The 19,432-nt window shown below is 44.4% G+C and overlaps 1 protein-coding gene across 1 annotated transcript in view; it reads right to left on the bottom strand.

Moving 5' to 3' along the window:
- KCNB2 (potassium voltage-gated channel subfamily B member 2) overlaps positions 1 to 19,045 on the bottom strand; it is a 391,356-nt gene extending 372,311 nt beyond the window's left edge. Inside the window, exon 1 of the mRNA XM_040354409.1 lies at positions 18,503 to 19,045. The gene's annotated coding sequence lies outside the window, so the exon portion shown is untranslated. The remainder of the gene's footprint in view (positions 1 to 18,502) is intronic.
- Between the last annotated feature and the right edge of the window lie 387 nt (positions 19,046 to 19,432).

Below are 19,432 nucleotides of genomic sequence, written 5' to 3'. Positions count from 1 at the left end.
GGATCCGAGCCCCCCCCCCTGCTCAGTACTGTAGGAGGAGGCGGGCGGAGCTGAATGGGCAGTACTGCTGGAGGAGGCGGGTGTAGCTGAATGGCAGCCTATAGGAGGAGGCGGGCGGAGCTGAATGGCAGCTGTCATATCGGAGGAGGCGGGCGGAGATGAACAGCAGCCGTACTATTGGAGGAGGCGGGCGGAGCTGAACAGCAGCCGTACTATTGGAGGAGGCGGCCGTAGCTGAATGTACTGCGGCGCGTCGATGACTGCTGAGGGAGGAAACATTCTGTGCAACATCTCTCAACAACTTCGATCGCCGTATAGAAAATGTGTGTAAACTGTAGAACTGGTTATTACATGTTCTTTGCATAAGGGCCCTTTCACACGGGGGGATCTGTAATGATCCGCCTCCGTGTGTCCGTCAGCGCAGCGGGGATCGCTCCGTAAAATCCCCGCTGAGCCGTCGGCTGACAGGGCGGTCCCCACACACTGTGCAGGGACCGCCCTGTCTTTTCTCCGCTCTCCCCTATGGGGGGAACGGATGAACATGGACCTTGTGTCCGTGTTCATCCGATCCGCAGACGGAAGAAAAAACAGGATTTTCTTCCGTCCGCAAAATCGGATCTTTGCGGAGGCGGGTGATTAAAGGTGTCAGCGGATGTTCATCCGCTGACACCCGTAATCACATAGGGACCAATGTATGTCCCGTTTTCATCCGCAAACGGATGGATGAAAATGCGGACATACGGTCCACACATGTGAAAGGGGCCTTAATATCTGCATTATATATATATATATATATATATATATATATATATATATACACATACATACATACAAACACAGGCAAAAAGTAAAAAATAAAATAAACATATATGTATTTCGACTGTGTATTTATATATTTTAAAAACTACAAGCAGAAATATTAAGTACATCTACTGTACCTATTTTTTCCTGTAAAAGTGGAGCTTGGCACGCTCCCTCCCACTTCCTGGATCCCTCTATTGATCGTCTTTTAGATCATAATTCAGGTGGACATTGGGAAATTCTATTTTTGCAATATTAACCACTTCAGCCCCCCGGAAGATTTGCCCCCTTAATGATTATCCAATTTTTTGCGATACGGCACTGCGTCGCTTTAACTGATAATTGCACGGACGTGCAACACTGTACCCAAACAAAATTGATGTTCTTTTTATCCCACAAATAGAGCTTTCATTTGGTGGTATTTGATCACCTCTGCAGTTTACATTTTTTGCACTATAAACGAAAAGACCGACAATTTAAAAATATATATATATATTTTTTACTTTTTTTGCTATAATAAATATCCCCCCCCCCCCTCCAAAAAAAATATATAATTTATAATTTCTTCATCAGTTTAGGCCAATATGTATTCTTTTACATATGTTTGGTAAAAAAAAATTGCACTAAGCGTATATTGATTGGTTTGCGCAAAGGTTATAGGGGTTGATTTACTAAAGACAAATCTATTTTGCACTACAAGTGCACTTGGAAGTGCAGTCGCTGTAGATATGAGGGGAAAATCTGAAATGAGGGGAAGCTCTGCTGATTTATATCATCCAATCGTGTACAAACAAAAATGCTGTTTTTTATTTTCCTTGCATGTCCCCCACAGATCTACAGCGACTGCACTTGCAGTGAACTTGTAGTGCAAAGTAGATTTGCCTTTAGTAAATAAACCCCATAGTGTCTACAAAATAGGGAATATATTCATTGTATTTTTATTATTATTATTTTTTTTACTAGTAATGGCAGTGATCAGATTTTTAGCGGGACTGCAACATTGCGGCAGGCAGATCAGACACGTTGACACTTTTATTGGGACCGGTGACATTTATACAGCGATCAGTGCAATAAAAATGCTGTATAAATGACACTGGCAGGGAAGGGGTTCACATTAGGGGGTGATCAAGGGGTTTAACGTGTTCCCTGGGAGGTGTTTCTAACTGTGGGGGAGGGGACTGACTGGGAGTACAGAGAGATCACTGTTCCTAATCACTCAGTACTCCCCTGAAAGAACTTGGGTTCGGCTTGTTTACATTGACAGATCCCTGATATGACAGTTTCCCCACCGTGTGCGCCTGCTGTAGCTGTTAAAGGGACCGGCATACGGGCCGCGTACCGGTACGGCGATTCGCTGGATCGAGCTGACCTGCCACAGTATAATGACAGCGGCTGATCGGCAAGCGGTTAAAGCATATGTGGAAGTGTACCTATAATCATAATTAAAAAAAAATCCATCCTGGCCCTCTCTATTAATTTAGAGGCATCAATACTCATTTCACAACACTGAAGCTGTAATACACAACATGGAAAATCAGCGATCAGGTTTCCATAGCAACAAAAGTGTCAAGACATCCTTTACAATTTTGCACATTCACTCTATAGCCCCCAATTACAGCCTATAGGGGCGCAGGTGCATGTGCAAAGTAAACCCATTGCATGGGGATGTGAATTCTGCATTCTGCATTCTACCAGTGGCGGCTGGTGCTCCAAATTTTTTGGGGGGCGCAAACGAAAAAAAAAAAATTGCAGCCTCACTGTGCCATGCCATCAAACACAGCCACTGTGCCATGCCATCAAACGCAATCACTGTGTCATCAATTGTCACCACTGTGCCATGCCATCAAATGCAGCCACTGTGCCATCAATTGTCACCACTGTGCCATGCCATTAAACGCAGCCACTGTGCCATCAATTATCACCACTGTGCCATGCCATTAAATGCAGTCACTATGCCATCAATTTGCACCACTGTGCCATACCATCAAACGCAGTCACTGTGCCATACCATCAAACGCAGTCACTGTGCCATGCCATCAAACGCAGTCACTGTGCCATGCCATCAAACGCAGACACTGTGCCATTCCATCAAACGCAGCCACTGTGCTGTGCCATCAATTTTCACCACTGTGCCATGCCATCAAACGCAGCCACTGTGCCCCTCAATTGTCGCCACTGTGCCAATTGTAGCCACTGTGCTCATTGTTGCCACTGTGCATGTCACAGTGCCGTTTAATTGCTGCCACTGTGCCCATTGTCACCACTGTGGCCTTTGTCACCACTGTGCCCTTTGTCACCACTGTGCCCATTGATGCCACTGTGTCCTTTGATGCCACTGTGCCCTTTGTCACCACTGTGCCCATTGATGCCACTGTGCCCTTTGTCGCCTTTGTGCCCATTGTTGCCGCTGTGCCCTGTAAAATGCACTTACCTTACTCCTTCCACGTCCCTCGATGTCTTCTCCCACCTTGGTGACGCTTCAGCCAATCAGGTTACCGATAACCAGAATCGGGGAACATGATTGGCTGAGACGGCCATGAGTCTTATCCAAGGAACGCACCCCCTGTACGTCCCGTGGCTCTGATAGGCACTTCCGCACAGCCAACCAGCTGCCGTTATTCAGGTGGCCGGCGCTCAATTTCCGGCCATCTCTGAATAGACCAGCGGCAGCTGGCAACAATAACATACATTCATGCAATGCATGAATGTATGTTATTAGACTCAGTGGCGGGCAAGAGCCAGAGGGGGCGGCGCTCCAGCGCCCTCTATGGCCGAACCGCCACTGCATTCTACATACTCCTGTATGCCAGGTGGAACAGCACCTTCTACATTGGAAGGTGAGTATTCCTTATTCTAAAATGCTAGAGAGGACCAGGGTGGGGCATATTTATTTTAAGTAATCTTGCACCTTTAATAACAAAAGCCAAAGAGAAATACAAATTCAGATTTGCTTTCCTAATAATCCTTTTATGAAGAGAATTTTTACATATCACTGACAATGACCAGAAAAAGGTGTTTGGATAGCCCACAGAGTTTAATGATGAGTCAGTTGCAGACCATGAAGAAAAAGGAAATACAATCCTCAAGCCCTGTACACACGTTTTTTTTCCCTGACGGGATTCCCGGCAAGTTTGCCTTGCCAAACCCTGAGTACACACGGGCATTCAAAAGAACAGCCATTCTTTTGAATGGCAAAAACGCGGTGACGCCATCGACTACGACGAGCCAAAACTCGTCATATTCGATGCCATCGCCGACATCTTGCTACACCCTACCCTTGTATGCTGCCGCGCATGCGTCAAAGTCTCTTCGAGCATGCGCGAGTTTACCTGGGGACAGGTAAGTATACACACAAACAGCTTTCTCGGCAGGAAACACTGCCGAGATTTCGACAAGAAAATAGAGAGCAGGTTCTCTATTTTTCTCGTCGGGATTCCCGGCAGTTTTCTCGCTGAGAAAGCATACACACGCACGGTTATCTCGGCAAAAGGCTCTCCCAGCAGCTTTCTTGTTGAGAAAACCATGTGTGTGTACGAGGCTTTAGAGTAAAATAACAACTGAGACACTGGTATAGCCTGCTTCCACCAAGCAACTGATTAAATACTTTCTTTTCTGTAATTTCTTTTACAAGATCCCTCCCCTCATTAATTTTGACCTTTTCATTTGTCTCTGAACTGCTGCTCAGTCCAACCTCATTTCTGTCTTAATTAATCATGAGAGTAAAGGCACAGTTGGGCTGTCTTTATCCCATGAGTCACTGTCATGGAAAAGATTTTTTTAAATACTGAATATCCACAAAGTGATAGCTCCGAATATATAAAGATTACCGAAAAGGTGTGTGGTGAAACTGGATGTAGGCCAAGGGTCTACCTTTGACATTTCTAAAGTTTTTCTAGAGATACGGATCAGTTTTTGGAGACAAAAAGTTTGCACTTTCTTGGAAGAAGTAAAAAAGAGGAAAGTTTTTAGAATGATTAGAACAGCCAACGCAAAAAAAAAAAAAAAATCTGGCATCTATAAAAAGGGTTGGAAATACACTTTCATAATTTACTCATAACATTTTAATAACTAAGCAAAAATTAAGGTAATGTAGAAGAGTTTTAATACATCTGAGTAATTAAATTGAAAAACACTGTGACCTGGAAATGAAAACAATAAGACCTCATGCACACTAGGCATAAAAAACTGTGCTTTGTAAGGGGTTTGATTTTTCTCTGCCTCTATACGCCCCTCTATGTTATCTATGTGTCTATGCGCACATAGAACCTTTCACATGTGCTTTTCGATCATGTCCACCAGTTTTTCAGTCAGACCCAATCCGACACTCCATTCACCCCTATGGGGCAGCGGATGTCAGCGGTGACATGTCTGCTAATATCCAATCTAAACCTGTCGGCCAAATCCAGACACATGGTGGTCCTATTTTCCATCCGTCTGGCGGATCAGACGGGATTGGATGAAAATGGACAGACGGGACTCTGACAGATCCGCCTCAGCATAGTGAGCGGACACAGACCTGTCATCTGCCTGCTCAGTGGGGATCAATGGATCGATCCCCGCTGAGCAAGCCAAGTCCGTCATACGGATCCGCCCAGTGTGAAGGAACCCATAGGGGTTTACAGGCAAATAGAGTAGATTAGGAGTTTTTAAGAACATTTGACTTTTTTTCTGCCTCTATACGCGCCTCTATGTTAGCCTTTATGTCCCTGCGCAGGTGTTTACAGGTGATTAGAGGTAGGAAAAAAAACATCACTTGGGCAGGAAAGAAGTTTTTCAGCAGAAAAAACGCCCAAAGTGCCTACTAGGGATGGGCAAACGGTTTGACCTGAGCATGAGTTTGGGGGTGTTTTCAGGGTGATCGTCCCAAGGAACACCCTGCAATGCACTGCACAGTGCATTATGTGCCCTAATTGGGCAAAGCTTTGCCCAATCAGGGCGCAGTGTAAACTGGTTGTTAAGGAACAGGGCCAGGAGGCTGGCCGTGGTGTCCATAACAAACGATGATTCATCAGCTGTCAACAGGGTTCCCCACTGACAGCTGAATAAAAAAAAAAGTGCAGATAAAAAAATAAAGAAACAATATTTTTTTCAGGAGCAGCAGAAAGACACGGGACTTAGGGCTTTGGTGAGAGATAAGAAAACACTGCAAATATATGTGCTAAGGTCAAATTTCATGAATCAGGTTAACATCCACTTTAATTAAAATTCTGGCCAATGGATTGAATGCACACCCAAATGCTTTACATGCCTGAGAAAAACGCCAGTGGACATGATGCCTTTGTGTACTATATTATGAAACAAATATTATAGTCCAATTTAACTTTTACTTTAAATCAGCTAAATGAATTCCGGGAGCATCAAAATAAAATGTTTGCAAAGCCTTACATTTTGTCTCCATTACAAAAAAGCCACAGCTTGGATAACCTATTTTCACACAGATGGTCCTTTTCTGCAGCATGCTAGCAGGAGACAGGCTTTTCTACTGTTTGGCTTTGTAAAGAAAATAAACTGTTATGCCTTGTACACACGATCAGAATTTTCGATGAAAAAAGACTAAATTTTTTCATCGGATATTCCGACCGTGTTTGTGCCCCATCTGAGTTTTTCCTTCGGACATTCCGACGGACTTAGAAAGAGAACATGTTCTCTTTTTTTTCAGACGGAAAAAAATTCTATCGGAAATTCCGTTCGTCTGTATGGAACTCCGACGGAGAAAAAAACACGCATGCACAGGATCAAGTCGACGCGTGCTCAGAAGCATTGAACTTAATTTTTCTTGGCTCGTCGTAGTGTTGTACATCACCGTATTCTTGACGGTCGGAATTTGGTGTGACAGTGTGTATACAAGACTGCTTGAACGGAATCCCATCAGAAAAATCTGTCGGAGTTTATTCCAATGGAAATTCCGATCGTGTGCACGCGGCATAAGGCTTCATGTTCACTAGCCTACATTTACTGGGGCAAAATGGGGCAAAACGTGCCACGATTTCAGTGCGTTTTTGCAGTTTTGTGTTTTCCTGTGGCCGGCAGTCAAATCGGTCCTATGCTGTACGCGATTCTTCTGCATTCAAGAGAGGGAGGTTGAAGCTTACCTAAATGTGGCAGCTCCTAAATGCTGCTAATAGCCTTTCTGTACATGGACACACAGGCTTTTATGGGGTGAGTTTAAGAGCTTTGGCAAAAAAATTCCCAAATCTCCTAAACTCAAGTTTAGGAGCTGCCAGTGTAGGCTAGTGTACATAAAGCCTGATGCCCTGTACACACGATCGGTTCGTCTGATGAAAACGGACCGATGGACCGTTTTCATCGGACGAACCGATCGTGTGAGGGCCCCATCAGTTTTTTTCCCATCGGTGAAAAAAAATAGAACCTGTTTTAAAATTTCCGTATGGTTAAAAAAACGATAGAAAAAAACAATTGTCTGTGGGGAAATCCATCGGTCAAAAATCCAAGCATGCTCAGAATCAAGTCGACGCATGCTCGGAAGCATTGAACTTCATTTTTCTCTGCATGTCGTTGTGTTTTACGTCACTGCATTGGACACGATCAGATTTTTAACTGATGGTGTGTAGGCAAAACTGATGAAAATCAGCTTCATCGGATATCTGATGAAAAAATCCATCAGTTCGTTTTCATCAGACAAACCGATTGTGTGTACAGGGCATACGACTTTGCACACCTTTTGTTTTGATGCACGTGGAATGTATTTAAATGATTTAAATTGAACTTTCAGCTTTAATTAAACCTATTCTGTTACTAAAAATAAAATACTGAAAAAAAGCTGTACCTGAAGGAAGGAAAGGAAATAAAGGAAATTGTCACCTAAAGTCTCACGAGAAACCAGTCAGATTGTTGGTACCCTGCTATGCTCAATGGTTCGTCCTGTTGACCCCTACATTACTAGTATATCTTGTAGTGATGTGGGGTTAGCAGGAGGAACCATTAAACCCAACAAGGGACCAGAACATTGACACTCCCAGAAGTGTCAATTCAGGCTTTTCAGGTGCTTTTGAAGAGCTTACCATTAATTTCAATGGAGGGGGTCGGTTTTTCACCACCCTGCCCCATTGAGAAAGCATTCATTGATTTTAATTGAAATTGGTTTTCGCGAGCTTTTTGGGCGCTTTTTTTAGCGTGAAAGCGCATGAAAAGCGCCTCAGTGTGAAAGGGTTCTAAAAAGAAGGATGCAAAGGTTGCTGTCAATGGTCACAGGCCCCTTTCACACTGAGGTGCTTCTAAACACTGAGCTCTTTTAAAGAGCTTTTCAGGCGCTTTTGAAGTGCTTTTCATTAATTTCAATGGAGAGGGGCGTTCTTTCACCTCCCTGCCAGCGCACTGCCCCAGTGTAAAAGCATTCATTGATTTGAATGGAAAAAAGTTTTTTTTTGTGAGCTTTTTAGATGCTTTGTTTAGCGTGAAAGCGCCTGAAAAGCATCTGAGTGTGAAAGGGGCTTAACTGAAGACAAGTTGATCTTCACTTTGAAATATAATTTTTACTTAGTTTAGTGAATAAGGTAAAGTTCTGATGACTGCCATCATCCAATCACGTGCAAGAAGAACTACTTTCCTTGCACATGATTGGGTATTATTTGCAATGTGAATGTTCACTGCATTCATTAAGCTAAGAAAATTCCCTTGCAAAGTGAACAGCCTATTGCCTTTAGTAAATCAATCCCAAAGACTTGTAAGCCCCTTCATAAGTCTATAGTGCTGTCCAATGCTGGCTACAAAATGAATAAATAACATGATGCTTCTAAAAGTGCGTTCAGTCTTTCTATGTGCTCAGTACTAATCCTGTAATCTGACCGGTGACATAAATAGTGACAAAAGATGAAAAAGCATCATCCTTCATGTTTGCCTAGAATAGCATGATCTTCAGATACAGTCCTGGCAAGATTACTTCCATTATTAAAACTACTGGATACTAGCCAGGTTTATGAAGTCTTTGCCCAATGTTCCAGGAGGTCCAAGAGTAATGTAAAACTCTTGTTGGCAATCACTAATAAAAGGAATGCTGGACACAGAAAGCAGGCCATACATTTATTGCTGTTACAAAAGCCTTGAATACAAACGTGTTAAAGTGTTACTAAACTCACAACAGTAAAATCAGTCTGTATATGTAGTAAAGCATACTTGTTATACTCACTGATTAACCCTCCTGGCGGTATTCCCGAGCGTGACTCGGGGTTGATTTTTCATGTTACGATCGGTATCCCCGAGTCACGCTCGGGGTAGCTGTGCAGAGCCTGCAGCGCGCGCTGGCTTACCTTCTCCTGGATCCAGCGATGTCACCGCGCTGTGTGAGCGAGCGGGACCTCGCTCGATTCACACAGTGTCCCCGTGTGCCGTCGATCTCCGTTCCCTGCGACGTTACGACGCACGGGGGCGGAGATCGGCGCAAAATTAAAAAAAGTAAACAAACACATTACATACAGTATACTGTAATCTTATAGATTACAGTACTGTATGTAAAAAATACACAACCCCTTGTCCCTAGTGGCCTGCCCAGTGCCCTACATGTTCTTTTATATAATAAAAAACCTTTCTTTCTCCCTGCAAACTGTAGATTGTCCATAGCAACCAAAAGTGTCCCTTTATGTCAAAAATGGTTTTAGAGCAGCTAGAAAACAGCGATAATAAATTATAATCACTTGCAGAATTGTGCGATAGCGATTTGTGGGGAAATTCGTCATAAAAAAATAAAAGTAATGACAGCGACAATTCTGAAACTGCAAATTTCTGTGATTTTGAGTTGATTACATCATTGAATAATTTTTATTATAATTATATTATTATTTGTTATAATTATTTATAATTATTTATTATATTATAATTTTGTTTTTAAAAGAATGTCATACCCGGGATTCCTACTAGACTCTTGTTTGGTCAGATTTAAGTGAGTTATTCCTAAGAATTACAGGCTTACAGTTTAAAACGCCAAATTTCCTTGCAAATAATGGTACCGCTTTCAGCACCTTTTTTCTGAAATAATCATACCGCCAGGGAGGTTAAGGGGTTAATCCTGTGCATTGTGTAATAAGGCTGTTTGATCCTGTCTTCTCTGATCTTCCCCTTCTTCCACAGTCCCCCAACCATCTCCTGCTAGAACAAAGCCTCGGGGGCACTCTGCACATGCTCAGTTTGGTGTGTATTGCTAAAGAGTTTTTTTTTTTCTTGGGAGAGTGCATGTGATCATCACAGGGCCAATCATCATTGTCCAGACAGAGGGTCAGGAGTCCTGCAGCCTCATGGGACAGTAAGAGGAGAATAAACAATCCTCCTACAAGTTTTAACCAGACACTGATAGAAGTCACAAGACTGCTATATACTGCTGACGAGAAAAGGTATTTAGCCGCAGAGGTGGCTCTAGGCTTTGTGAGGCCTTAGGCAAATCTGAGACATGAGGCCCCACTCACATCCATAATGAGAAAAATAATTCAAACGATAAAAATTAACTGTATAAATTGCATGTATTAAGAGTTTTAAATTATATGAACTATGAATTCACCGTTTATAGAACTTTCTCTAACCAATTCTTTAGGCAAATTAGGTGGCCGCGAGGCCCCTGTGGGGGCGAGGCCTAATTTACCTAATTAGAGAGCCGCCTCTGTTTAGCCGTTTATATTTACTAAAATTAGTTTTTTTTTTTAGCTGGAATGCGGGGGAACACAGTTCCTGAACCTCCAGAGCTGAATGTATGTAATGGCAAGGGGTGCTGGAGGGCCTTTTAATGCTGGCTGCTCTGGGATCTATTGTTGCTGGAGGTGATCTATTTTTGTGTGGCGGTCTATTGTTGTGCTACTGGGAGGTAGGTAGGGGATATAACCAAGAAATGGTGCTCAGGTAGGTAGGGGTGGAGACAAGAAGTGACTCAGAAGGGGGGAGTTCCTGCACCTATTCTATGAGAAAAAAAACCCTGACTAAAATAATTGCATTTCCATATTCTGTGTACTGTGGGAGACCAGATATACTGAATGCAGGCTCCTGGGTTTAGTAACACTATGACTAAAACTTGACAAACAAAATGATGAGCTGAGCACTCTATATACAGAATTGGTTGCAGACAATAAATACAATCGGTGGATATTGAGTTTAATGTCTTTCCAACCTCTGATTACGGTAAATCCCAAGATCTGGGGGACACAAAAAAGAGGTCCGCACAATTTCTTCAATGTCTCCCCCATGCTTCAGTGGTCTAAGGTCCTGGCATTATCAAGATCAGTGCACAGTCGATAGCTCTGCTTTGGACATAATGATGCCAAGGGACAGTCCACCGCTGGAGCACAGGGGAGTGCCCTCTGCTGGGGGAGCAGAGGTTCGGGTAAGTAAAAGCGCTTCTCCTCTTCTCTAGACAACACAGACAGTAAACATTTGCAGTGCAGGCACAGCCCCACTGTAATGCTGCGTACACACGATAGGTTAGTCTGATAAAAACGGTCTGACGGACCGTTTTAATCAGACCAAACCGATCGTGTGTGGGCCCCATCGGTTATTTATCCATAGGTTAAAAAAATAGGAACTTGTTTTAAAATTATCTGATGGATAAAAAAACCTATAGAAAAAAACGATCGTCTGTGGGTACGTCCATCGGTTAAAAATTCACGCATGCTCAGAATCAAGTCGACGCATGCTTGGAAGCATTGAACTTCGTTTTTTCCAGCACGTCGTTGTGTTTTACGTCACCGCGTTCTGACACGATCGTTTTTTTAACTGATGGTGTATAGGCGCGACTGATCATCAGTCAGCTTCATCGAATAACTGATGGAAAAATCCATCAGACCGTTTTCATCAGACTAACTTATCGTGTGTACAGGGCATAAGGGATACATTTCAAGTTTCCAACAAATAATTGTTGAAGAGTATGTCAACTCCTGTCAGGTTTTTACTGCTATTTGTCGGGGCCATTAGAGATTTACCGTATTTATCGGCGTATACGGCGCACTATTTTGCCCTGAAAATCAGGGCAAAATCGTGGGTGCGCGGTATACGCGATACCCGCTTTCCCGCCACGAGTTTGAATACTGCGCTGACATATACCGAGCGCAGTACACTCGTGTATCTTCAGGCAGTCTCGGCGCCTCTCAGCGCGAGAGTTGCCGAGCCTGCCCGACAATACACAGGACGTCAGCGCGAGAGTTGCCGAGCCTGCCTGACGATACACGAGTGTACTGCGCTCGGTATATGTCGGCGCAGTATTCAAACTCGGTGCGGGAAACTAGCGGGGAGGACGCGAGGACGCCGCAGAAGGACGCCGGACCCGACGAAGAGGACACCCGAAGCCGCAGACGGACGCCGGACCCGACGAGGCCGCCGATCACGATTCATTTGCATAAAACACGCCCACCTCTTCACAATTTGAATTAGGCGCGCTTAGACCGGCACATTTACGCTACGCCGCCGTAACTCAGGACGCAAGTGCTTTGTGAATACAGCACTTGCCTCTCTAACTTACGGCGGCGTAGCGTAAATACGATACGCTACGCCGGTCCAAACCTACGTGAATCTAGCTATAAGACTGGAATGCCATTAAAGTTCATGTGCGTGTAAAGGCAGGTGTCCCAATACTTTTGGCAATATAGTGTAAATTCCATGGTTATATAAAAAGGTCCATCTGAACAAGTATTGGCTTCTCGGGCCTTTTAGAGAAGCAGCTACTTTCATAAACATAGGCACAGATTTCCGATGTATTAAAACTATACGATACACCTGACCCTACCATCCTGCTAAATGAGCCTAATAGAAGATAAATCACGGAACTTAACCTAGTCCAGCCCGTATTACATGACAGTTCCTATTATGTATTGGCTTCAGGCTCTTCATCCTTTCCCTGTAAGACTCAATGCATCACCCTACAGGCTTTCTATTGCTGGTCTTGTAAATGACCTAGAAAAAAAATCATTACCCGCAGTAAACATAGATGACAGAAAGGCATTTAGACACCATATCTGACCCGACCAACCACATGGTGACCGGCAGAAGACCTGACTAAGGACGAGTGAAATACAAGTGTTTTGTGACAATAAAGCCGAGCATGAGTGTCACCCAATAACACTGCATTCTAGTAGCTAGTAGCAGAAGACTGTTTTCCCTAATAGGAAACTGGCAACTAATATTAATCCTAGATCAAGGGGTGATGATATTTCCTAATTTCTAAAAACTAACCTAATATGCTCTATAAATTCAATTTTCCACTTTGCCCTTCAATGTCATTGCACCAGCCACCGCGGTGACACGCCATTGCACCTGTCATTGCACCAGCCACCGCGGTGACACGCCATTGCCCCTGTCATTGCACCTTTTCTGCATAGCACTCAAGTCATGAGCAAGCTTTCCAGCTTCTAAAGGCTTGCCTGTTCTCAATGTAAAGCAACATTTATTTTATAAATAGGCGCTATTTATTTATTTTAATGCAAATTTACTAACGTAAACAAGAATCAATAGATATCTTTAGATAATAGAGGTTGGGTTCCATTTCATTACAACACCACTTGAAGCAACTTGCTTGAAAATGAGAACTTCAAAAACTTTCCGACGCCTTTAAAAAAGATACTGGGGGGTTATTTACTAAAACTGGGGAGCGCAAACTTTGGTGCAACTCTTCATAGAAACTCTCCACATTATCCAATCAGAGAACACCTTGTATTCAGTGAAAAAGTGCAAAATGTTCTCTGAATGGCAAAGTTGAAAAGCAAGCAACTCTATGGACATAGGCATGCATAGGGGGTGTGCTGGGTGTGCTTGGGCACACCATAATGACCCTGTGCAGTGCAGATCCCCCCTGCTGTTCTTTCACCAAAGCTTCTAAAAAATTGTAAAAAAATAAATAAAAAATATAAATAAAGTTGTAAAAAATAATACAAAAATGAATTAATATAAATAAAAAACTACTGACACTGTCCACTGCCCTACTTACACCAAACTCTGCCCTACTGACACCGACCTCTTCCCTACTGACACCAACCTCTGCCCTACTGACACCAACCTCTGCCCTACTGACACCAACCTCTGTCCTACTGACACCAACCTCTGCCCTACTGACACCAACCTCTGTCCTACTGACACCAACCTCTGTCCTACTGACACCAACCTCTGTCCTACTGACACCAACCTCTGTCCTACTGACACCAACCTCTGCTCTACTGACACCAATCTCTGTCCTACTGACACCAACCTCTGTCCTACTGACACCAATCTCTGCCCTACTGACGCCAACCTCTGTCCTACTGACACCAGCCTCTGTCCTACTGACACCAACCTCTGCTCTACTGACACCAATCTCTGTCCTACTGACACCAACCTCTGTCCTACTGACACCAATCTCTGCCCTACTGACACCAACCTCTGCCCTACTGACACCAACCTCTGTCCTACTGACACCAACCTCTGTCCTACTGACACCAACCTCTGCTCTACTGACACCAATCTCTGTCCTACTGACACCAACCTCTGTCCTACTGACACCAATCTCTGCCCTACTGACGCCAACCTCTGTCCTACTGACACCAGCCTCTGTCCTACTGACACCAACCTCTGCTCTACTGACACCAATCTCTGTCCTACTGACACCAACCTCTGTCCTACTGACACCAATCTCTGCCCTACTGACGCCAACCTCTGCCCTACTGACACCGACATCTGCCCTACTACATTTTAAAATTATTACATTTATTTAGAGTGTGTGTATATATATATATATATATATATATATATATATATATATATACACATGCATGTGTGTTTGCGTTTTGGGGAGAACACCCTAATGCAGTAGGCTGCGCACACCTATGTCTATGGGATTGATTTACTAAAACTGGAGAGTGCAAAATCTGGTGCTGTTGTGCATAGAAACCAATCAGCTTCCAGGTTTTATTTGCCAAAGTTTAATTGAGCAAGTTAAAGTTAGAAGCTGATTGGCTGCTATGCACAACTGCACCAGATTCTGACTGCACCTGTTTTAGTAGATCTCCCCCACTGGGAGTTATTTACTTAAACTGGAGAGAGGTACATTTGGTGCAAGTCTTTATAGAAACCAATTAGCTTCCAGTTTTTTTTTTAACTGAGCAAGTTGAAGTTAGAAGCTAATTGGCTGCACCAGTTTCAAAATGCACAAGTTATCGTAATTCTCCCCGTGGGGGGGGGGGGGGGGGGGTTACTAAAACTGAAAAATGCAACATTTGGTGCAACTCTTCATATAAACCAATCAGCTTCCAGGTTTTATTGCCAAAGCTTAACTGAATAGGCTGAAGTTAGAAGCTCATTGGCTGCCATGCACAGCTAGCTGTACCAGGTAGTGAGTACACCAGTTTTAGTAAATCTCACCCGCTATTCTTACATTGCCACAACAGGGCCCACTAAAATTTACTGCATAACTTAATGAGATCAATGTTTGTGTGTGCACACATATACATTATATATATATATATATATATATATATACACTGTATATATCTATCTATAGATATATAGATAGATATATAATATGTACACACACACAATTAAAAAAGCAATGTCTGCACACCTTTCTCCAGTTTGTTTTATAACAGTTTCAATCTATCCACCACTAGACATGTTAGTGCTCACATCTTGTATACTGTACTGGTGCCAAGGTGGGTGAGGAATTTCTACTCTAACAGTAAATGTGTTGTTAGTAGCATGGTTTATGAAGAATAAATGGCTCTCCTGGTCAGGGTCGTCTTTAATTGTGATAGGACCCTGGGCAATCATTTTCTTGGGTCCTACTAATTCCCCTTGTCAACTATTTTCAGGCAGTGTAGGCTCAAGGGGCAACTGCTTCAGGCCCCACAACAATGACTCAGTCTGGAGCAGCTGCCCCTTTTTGCCCTGCCTTAAAGTGGTTGTAAACCCAACCACACAACTTGTACCTACAGGTAAGCCTAGATTAAGGCTTACCTGTAGGTGCAAGAAATATCTCCTAAACCTGTACGGTTTAGGAGATATTTACAATAATGAGAGGTGCCGATGTCTACGGCGCATGCGCGCTGTAGACAACGGCGCAGGCGCACTGAGCGTGCCGTTTTTCTGAATGGCATTATGTGGGTTAAAGCCAGATTCCCGCGCAGGGACGTCATCATCGCTCCAGCCATACACAGCGCCGGAGCGGCGATACCAGGAAGAATCTGTGAGGGGACAAGGCAGCAGCGGGGAACGAGGAGCACTTCGGGGGCTTCGATTTCAGGTAAGTGACACATAATGAGCTAGTATGCTATGCATAGCACCAAATTTGCTATGCATACTAGCTCATTATGCTTTTCTCTTGCAGGATTTGTTTTTTCCCTGTTTTTTACTTCCTCTTTAAAGACGGCCCTGCTCCTAGTAAATGTTTGGTGTGGCTCAAATGCAATCATCAGCGATATGTAAAGAGCACCTCCCGTTGAAGGTCATATCCCAACCATGACCATAGTAGCTCATTCACTAGACCAGTGATGGCGAACCTTGGCAACCCAGATGTTTTGGAACTAGGGGCCAGATTCTGATACAATTACGTTGCTCCACGGCAGCGTAACGTATCCCATTTACGTTACACTGCCGCAGGTTTACAGCGTAAGTGCCTGATTCTCAAAAATCTTACCTGTAAACTTGCGGCGGTGTAACGTAAATCCGATCGGCGCAAGCCCGCCTATTTCAAATGGGGCGGGCACCATTTAAATTAGGCGCGTTCCCGCGCCGAACGTACTGCGCATGCTCCGTCGGGTAAATTACCCGATGTGCATTGCGCTAAATGACGTCGCACGGACGTCATTTGTTTAGACATTACCGTAAATGGCGTCCAGCGCCATTCACGGACGACTTACGCAAATGACGTTGTTTTTTAAAATTCGACGCGGGAACGACGGCCATACTTAACATGGCTTAGAACAACTAGGGTTCAGCCCTAATTTTTACGCGGCGTAACTCGACGGAAACAACGTAAAGTTAGATCGATGGGCAGCGCGGACGTTCGGGAATCGCCGTAACTAGTCATTTGCATATTCTACGCCGACCGCAATGGCCTCGCCACCTAGCGGCTGGCCTAGAATTGCATCCTTAAAGGAGTTCTCTGACCTAAAACTTTTAACCCCCGCTGTGCCCGGGCTGTAAAACTATACAAAATAAACTGTCACTTACCTGCCTACGATCCCCCGTTGTTCCGATATCGCCGTCCCGTTCTCCGGTCCCGGTCTCTTCCGCTTCCTGTGTGTCGGTGACTCATAGTGCGCTCAGCCTATCAGCGGCCGCGACGGGACATTGCTGCGGCCGCTGATAGGCTGAGCGCACTATGAGTCACCGACACACAGGAAGCGGAAGGGGCCCGGGACCGGAGAACGGGACGGCGATATCGGAACAACGGGGGATCGTAGGCAGGTAAGTGACAGTTTATTTTGTATAGTTTTACAGCCCGGGCACAGCGGGGGTTAAAAGTTTTAGGTCAGAGAACTCCTTTAAGATCCGACAGTGTAATTCAATTACACCTGTCGGATCTTCTGGCTATCTATGCGTAACTGATTCTATGAATCAGTCGCATAGTTAGGACGGCCGCAACACAGAGATACGACGGCGTATCAGGAGATACGCCGTCGTATCTCTTCTGTGAATCTGGCCCTATATTTCCCACGATACTCATGCACTCTGTAGTGTAGTTAAACATCATGGGAAATGTAGTTCCAAAACATCTGGGGTGCCAAGGTTCACCATCACTGCACTAGACCTTCATGTGGCACAGGTAAAAGACTTAAAAGGCCTTCAAAAGTTTGCCAGGCACGGTAGGCCCATTGTTCCCTGTGAGAAATGGCGGTGCCCACCACTAACTTAGACAAAGCCACACACTTGTTAAACTTTTTGTAGACCGGTACACATTTTGTGCTGTCTTTTAGTTATTTTTTTGCCCGAGCTCTGCCAGCTCCTTAGCAGCACAGGATAGGATTATTATCGATCGGAAATCATCTCTCCTTTAGCTTTCCTTTTTCGTCTTACATTTTAGTATTGAACTTTCATTAAATGGGTTATCTGCTAAGAATCCACCCAGTCACTTAAGTCTTCATAAAAGAGAAGGAAGCAGCCAAAGAACCTTTCATTGTGTAACCTCAAAAAAAAAAAAAAAAAGACACATTCTTCAAGATTAAAACGTTACATAACTTGATTTGCCTGGATTACAGCAGCAGTACAGTAGGTACATCAAAGCCTGTATGTGGATTTCTTCATACAAGTATTTATAGATGATGCCATGCTACGGAACATTGTTTCATCATGGTGTCATTAAGTAAAACAAACACTTTGGCGTGTCACCTACTTGGAGACGGCTTTAATCTATCTTCGGGGTGACAGATAAAGACATCTAATTCTATAGTCCTTGACTTGCAAACCAAAACACATTTGTACATTTCATGGAGGGCTGTTTGTGTACAGAAGTCACAGTGCATGCATAATAATAGAAAAAAAGAAAGAAATAAACACATCTCCCTTCATGGATAATAGATTGGGTGCTGGCATGCTTATTTCCAATAGCTGGCACTTATGACAGTGACAAATGCTCTCCATCCTTTCAGCACACTTTCGGAAAAAACACTTGAACACAACATGGTCGTCATGAACATGATGAGCTTTGGCTGCCCTTTAAGTCTTTTAACTTGCCCCCCCTTTTTTTTTTGCTTGGCCAGATCTAAGAGCATTGAGCAGTACAGGGGGAACCCCCTTATCTACTTACCTTGATGAAAGAGAAGCTGGGAACCCCCCAGGAGCCCTAGGTACATCTCCAATCCAGAGGTGGCTAGATGTTGTGCAGAAGACACTTCCCACACAGCTGGAGCAGATCTTCTTGTCCCAAGTCTGGAGGAGGGCAGAGGGGTGCCATGGAGGACCTTCTTACTTGGTCTTCTTCTTCTTCTCCATGGGAGGAGGGAGGATGAGGATGGGGGCTTGCTGTGTGCTGCGGCTGGTGGGATGGGGAGAGAGAGCACAAGACAGCAGCTCAGCAGCCCAGCTTGGAGAGACTGAACTGCAGAGAAGACATGGTCATCACACATTCACACACACACACAACACTGACACACACACACACACACACACACAACACTGACACACACACCGGGGCTGGAGCTTCCACAATCTGGCTCAGAGGATCTAGAGGTGAAAGCTAATTGGATTGAGCTCTGCATCACCAAGGACAGCAGCAACAGATCGGCAAGTGTGCTCCTCACCAAAGCCAAGAAATCCCGAGGAGGAGAAGAAGAAGAGGAGGGAGGAGAGCAGAGGAGAGGAGAGGAGAGGAGAGCAGAGGAGAGCAGAGGAGACGAGAGGAGAGCAGAGGAGAGGAGAGGGGGCCGGGGGAATCCTATTCTCAGAACAGCTTTAACCCTCTCATCCCCGGCTCAGCTGTCAATCCCACAGCACGCTTCAAGCCTGCCATTCCCCTCCCTCCAGCCAGCCAGGTGTACGGCTAATGATGGGTTAACCCTGGCCGGTGGTGGCACACCTGTCTGATGAGGATGGTCACGAGGAGGAGGAGTGCTCCGGAGCTCTAGAGGGGTCCTGCCTTGTCCGATCCCTGTGAGTGATCAGTTCTTCTAGAAATAAGACACTCCGGTAATAGAATCCTCTTCTGGCACACAGTCCTCCCATATCAAATATTACCGAC

The sequence above is a fragment of the Rana temporaria genome, chromosome 5, assembly GCF_905171775.1.
Source record: "Rana temporaria chromosome 5, aRanTem1.1, whole genome shotgun sequence".
Classification (NCBI taxonomy): domain Eukaryota; kingdom Metazoa; phylum Chordata; class Amphibia; order Anura; family Ranidae; genus Rana; species Rana temporaria.
This window is presented reverse-complemented; position numbering and strand designations above follow the sequence as displayed.